We start from the raw sequence: 6000 nt of genomic DNA, 5'->3' as shown, positions 1-6000 counted from the left end.
TTTTCTATGTTTCAATGCCGGCGATAATAAACCTGATTCTGATTTACCTTATCTATACCCCTCATAATTTCGTATACCTCTACCAAATCTCCCCTCAATCTTCAATGTCCCAATGAATAAGTTCCTAACCCATTCAATCATTCCTTATAACTCAGGTCCTCCAGACCCAGCAACATCCTTGTGAACTTTCTCTGTGCTCTTTCAAACTTATTTGCAGCTTTCCTGTGGGTAGATGCACGCAATATTCCAAATTAGGCCTTACCAACGCCTTATACAACTTCAACATAACATTTCATCTCCTGTACTCAATACATTGATTTATGAAGGCCAGTGTGTCAAAAGCTTTCTTTACAGCCCTATCTGCCTGTGATGCCACTTTCAATGAGTTATAGGTCTGTGTTCCCCGATCAATTTGCTTTGCCGTGGTCTTCAATATCGTACTGTTCACTGTGTAAGACCTGCCCTGGTTGCTCCTAACAAAATGCTACACTTTGCACTTGTCTGTATTAAATTCCATCTGCCATTTTTCAGCCCATTTTTCCAGCTGGTCCAGATCCCTCTGCAAGCTTTGATAGTCTTCCTCACTGTCCACTACACCCCCAATCTTGCTGTCATCTGCAAATTTGCTGATCCAGATCATTGATATAGATGACAAACAACAAAAGACCCAGCACTGGTCCCTGTGGCACTCCACTCGTCACAGAACTCCAGTCAGAGAGGCAACCATCTACTATCACTAACGAGAAAAAAAATCTGCAGATGCTGAAAATCCAAACAACACACACAAAATGCTGGAGGAACTCCGCATGCCAGGCAGCATCCATGGAAAAGAATACAATCAACGTTTTGCGCTGAGACCCTTCATCAGGTCTGGAGAAAAAAGATGGGAGGTCAGAGTAAGAAGATGGGGGGGGGGGAAGGGAGGAAGAAATACAAGGAAGTTCATGATAGGTGAAACCGGGAGAGGGGAAGGAGTGAAGTAAAGAGCTGGGAAGTTGTTAGGTGAAAGAGATAAAGGGCTGGAAAAGGGGGAATCTGATAGGAGAGGACAGAAGGCCATGGAAGAAAGGGAAGGGGTAGGAGCACCAGAGGGACGCGATGAGCAGGTAGAGAGATATGGTAAGAGAGGAAAGTGGGAATGGGGAATGGAGAAGGAGAGGGGTAGAAGAGCCATTACCAGAAGTTTGAGAAATCGATGTTCATGCCATCGGGTGTGTACCCAGATGGAATATAAGGTGTTGTTTCTCCAAACTGAGTGTGGCTTCATCGTGGCAATAGAGGAGGCCATGGACTGACATGTCAGAATGGGAATGGGAAGTGGAGCTAAAATGGGTGGCACTGGGAGATCCCACTTTTTTTGACAGATTCAGTGAAGCAGTCTCCCAATCTACGTCAGGTCTCACTGATATATAGGAGGCCACACCAAGAGCACCGGATACAGTATATGACCCCAACAGACACAGGTGAAGTGTCACCTCACCTGGAAGGACTGTTGGAGCCCTGAATGGTAGTAAGAGAGTTGGTGTAGGGGCAGGTGTAACACTTGTTCCACTTGCGAGGATAAGTGCCAGGAGGGAGATCAGTGGGGAGGGACGAATGGACAAGGGAGTCGCACAGGGAGTGATCCCTGCAAAAGCAGAAAGTGGTGGGGAGGAGGGGAACGATGTGCTTGGGGTGGGAGTCCATTGGAGATGGCGAAGTTACAGAGACACATGGAGGCAGGTAGAGTGGAAGGCGATGACAAGAATAACCCTATCCCCAGTGGGCTAAGGAGATATCCCCTTTCTTCAAAAAAAGTGACTTCCCTTCCTCTACGATAAGTGTTGCCCTCACCCTCTTCTATGCCATATCAAACGTGTCTGCCCTAACCCCATCCTCCCTCCACCCCACTAAGGATAGGGATCCTCTTGTCCTCACCTACCACCGCACCAAAGGAACCTTATTCCTGGTAGGGTTGCGGAAGGATAGGGTTAGAGCAGACATGTGTGAAATGGAAGAGATGTGGGTGAGGGTACCATTAATGGTGGAGGAAGGGAAGTCGCTCTCTTTGAAGAGAGAAGACATCAGGACATCTCCTTAGCCCACTAGGGTTAGGTTTCCTCTTGTCCTAACCTACCACCCCACCAGCATCTGTATCCAGCACATAATTCTCTGTGAATTCCACCATCTCCAATGGGATCCCACAACCAAGCATATCTTTCCCTAGCCAAACCCCTCAATTTCTGCTTTCCACATGGATTGCTTCCTGTGTGACCCCCTTGTCCACTTGTCCCTTCCCTCTGATCTCCCTCCTGGCACTTATCCTTGCAAGCAGAACAAGTGCTACACCTGCCCATACACTTCCTCCCTCACTACTATTCAGGTCCCTAAGCAGTCTTTCCAGGTGAGGCGACAATTCACCTGTGAGTCTATTGGGGTCATCTACTGTATCTGGTGCTCCTGGTTTGGCCTCCTGTATATCACTGTGACCCAACATAGATTGGGAAACTGCTTCGCTAAGCACCAATGCTCTGACTACCAGAAAAAGCAGGATCTCCCAGTGGCCACCCAGTTTAGTTTGACTTCCCATTCCCGTATATCAGTCCATGACCTCTTCTACTGTCACAATGAGACCACGCTCAGGTTGATGGAGAAACACCTTATTTAGTCTGGGTAGCCTCCAACCTGAAGGCATGAACATTGATTTCTCAAACTTCTGATAATGCCCCCCCCCTTCACCATTCCGCATTCCCACTTTCCTCTTTCACTTTATCTCCTTCCCTGCCCCTCTGGTGTTCCTCCACCTTTACTTTCTTCCATGGTCTTCAGTCCTCTCCTATCAGATTCCCCCTTCTCCAGCCCTTTATCTCTTTCACCAAACAACTCCCTACTTCCCCTCTCCCCCCTCCTAGTTTCACCTATCACCTCCCATCCTGTATTTCTTCCTCCCCTCTCCCCTTCTTACTCTGACTTCTCATCTTTTTGCTACAGTCCTGATGAAGGGTCTTGGTCTGAAATGAAGACTGTTTACTATTTTCTATAAATGCTGCCCGGCCTGCTAAGTTCCTCTTGCATTTTGTGTGTGTTACTACCACTCTCTTTGACTTCTGTAAAGCCAATATCGAATCCAATTTACTACCTCATGTTGAATGCCGAGCAATTGAACTTTCTTGACCAATCTCCCAAGAGGGACCTTGTCAAATGCCTTACTAATTCCACGTAGACTGTATCAATTGGTCTTGCCTTCATCGACTTTCCTGGTAACATGCTTGACAAAATTCTATAAGATTGGTTACTGATGAAGTTGTACCGATTCGACTGAACTCAAGGCTTAGATGGAGATTTAAGCACTGTGCTGAATCGGAAAGATCGGCTACAGGCCAAATAGAGGTGGCAAAGTCCAGGCCCCAGAGCGTAATGATTCAACTGAACTCAATGTTTAGATGGAGACTTAAGCACTGGGCAGAATCAGAAAATTTGGTTACAGGCTGAATCAAAGTGAAGTCCAGGCTCCAGAGCATATCAAGGCAATTGAACCCGATGTTTGGTCATCAATTTATGCATCTGGCCAGATTAAAAAGGTCAGGGTATACGGGCTCGAGGTGAGGGATGGACTGGTTCAGATTGCTGCTCCACAAGGATCACTTGGCTCTGCGCTGAGCTATATTGAGCTATGGGCCTCTCTTGTGAACTTCAGAAAGCTATTTGCTTGCAGTTTTCTTTTCTGTCTCTGCACATTGGGTGTCCAATGGTCTTTTATATATATATGGGTTCTTTTGGGTTTCTTTGTTTCATGGCTGCCTTTAATGTATATATACTTTGACAATAAATATACTTTGAACTTTGTTAGACATGACCTGTCACTCAGAAAGCTATGCTGACTATCCTTAATCATTCCCTGTCTATCCGGCACCTTACAGTACCTTCCAATAACTTTCCCACAACTAATGCCAGACTCACCGGCCTGTAATTTCCTGGTTTATTTTTAGAGCCTGCCTTAAACAGTGGAACAACATTGGCTGTCCTCCAATCCTCTCGTACCTCACCTGTCGCTAAGGATGATCTAAATATCTCTGCTAGGGCCTCAACAATTTCTGCACTTGCCTCCTGCAGGGTTGGAGGGAACACCTTGTCAGGCCCTGGGGATTTATCCACCCTAATTTGCCTCAAGACAGCAAACACCTCCTCCTCTGTAATCTGCATGGGGTCCATGAGGTTGATGCCGCTTTGCCTCACTTCTATAGATTCTGGGTCTGTTTCCTGAGTAAATACAGATGCAAAAAAAAATCATTTACTATCTCCCCATCTCTTTTGGCTCCACACATGGATTACCATTCTTCTCACTTAGCGCCTGGTCACACTTCTTTCCTCACTTGGTTGCCAAGCTCACTTGTCTGTTGTGCACGGGGCTCTTGTTCGTCCTTAAATGTACAATCAAATTGTCATCACTTGGAAGGACCTAGAGTGAATTTCCTCTGACAATGATATTTCTGGTTGTGCGACACTGTATCGTGAATGTGCCGAAGCATTTGTGACCAGAACAGTCTCGGGTGGGTCACAATTCCTGTCTCAGGAAGGTTAGAATCCGGTAGGACGTGATGTAAATGACAACGGGCTGTTAAATAGGTGGAGTCCTGCACTGTCCCGAACACTCTGGCCCCGAGGATTTAAAGGCTGGTGGGAGGCTGCGGTGCAGGCAGGGCAAGTAGGATCACCTCGGTCAGCCATCTCCACAGGGCGCGGGGAGAGGACGTCGGCCGCCGCTGGACCAGTCCACGCACTGAGCCTCCAGGTATAAACTGTTCTACGTTTCTGCTTTGTCGCACACGCGGATATTAATGTGGAATGGTCTTTTGTTTCAATACCTCTGCTGCTGTGGTTTAATAATCCTGGCTGGGTGTTAGAGTTCCCTCAATTTAAATTCACGAACTGAAGGCGGGATCGCCCGATCTGATGCACGGCAGAGCGCGCCGCCTCCAGAAAGCCAACGTGCATTGGGAAAGTCCCAACGCATCAGTCCCCCCACAGCTGTGCACGATTATATCAGCCGCTGTGCGCAAATTTGCGTATATCAGTTAGCTAAATATCAGCAGCACGCAATGTTGACAGTGAACAACAGAAGCCGCATCAGTCCTTATGCACTAGGCTGTGTACTAATCCGGCAACGAGCGGGTCAACCACAGCACACCGGGCAACACTGTGCGAATGAAGATGCACAAGTGGTGATCGTGAATACAAAGTGTACAAGGGATTGTGGTCCGCAGAGTTCATCTGGTGTTTAAACTGGTATACTTATTATTGTGAACAAAAAGGATTTGTTTGCATAAGCCACCTTTAACTTAGCAAGACATCCTAAGGTACACTACAGGAGCATTATCAAACATATTTCAACATGGTAATTGGTCTATTATTATCAAATGTGCCGAAATACAGTGGAAAATTTCTATTTGCTTGCCATCCAGACCGAACATGTCATACATGCCTATACCAAAGAAGTACAACAAGAAAGAAAAAACACAACAGAATATAAGAATATTACAGAGTAAGTGCAGTGCAAGTAGACAGCCAAGACTCATAAGGAGTTAATGGGCAGATATCCAAAAAAATTTGCTGTAAATAAATAGGTTTATAGAAACACCTTTCAGGCAGAAAGGGAGGTGAAGAGGATTATGGAGGAATTTCAGATTGGGGGTCCTTGCAGTTGAAGGCAAGGTGGTCAGTGGTGAAGTGATAAAATCCAGGGTAAGTGATATTAATCTGTGCATATCTGTGAACAATATGTATTAATCATTGTGAACAATAGGCATTAATGGTATGAAAGTATCTCTGTCAGTTATTCTCCCTAATAAGTCACAATGCAGAGTAGAACATATGAATCATTGCACATGGAAGAGAATGTGAATCATTGTGCATGGTTCAAGCTGTGCGTATCAATTTGTCCATCTCAATGTACAGCTGAAAGGCAGCCCCAATCGCCCTGACAACGCTGCTCACTAGGCACCACCATAGAGGAGGTCACAC

The 6000-nt window shown here is 46.1% G+C and overlaps 1 protein-coding gene across 2 annotated transcripts in view; it reads left to right on the top strand.

The window, feature by feature from the left end:
* The first annotated feature begins 4639 nt into the window (after positions 1-4639).
* ets1 (v-ets avian erythroblastosis virus E26 oncogene homolog 1) overlaps positions 4640-6000 on the top strand; it is a 99359-nt gene continuing 97998 nt past the window's right edge. For both annotated transcript variants that reach the window (XM_073029649.1, XM_073029648.1), the window contains exon 1: positions 4640-4771. The gene's annotated coding sequence lies outside the window, so the exon portion shown is untranslated. The remainder of the gene's footprint in view (positions 4772-6000) is intronic.

Source organism: Hemitrygon akajei, chromosome 26, assembly GCF_048418815.1.
Source record: "Hemitrygon akajei chromosome 26, sHemAka1.3, whole genome shotgun sequence".
Lineage (NCBI taxonomy): Eukaryota > Metazoa > Chordata > Chondrichthyes > Myliobatiformes > Dasyatidae > Hemitrygon > Hemitrygon akajei.
The sequence above is the reverse complement of the archived record's forward strand: the minus strand, read 5'-3'. Positions and strand labels throughout refer to the sequence as shown.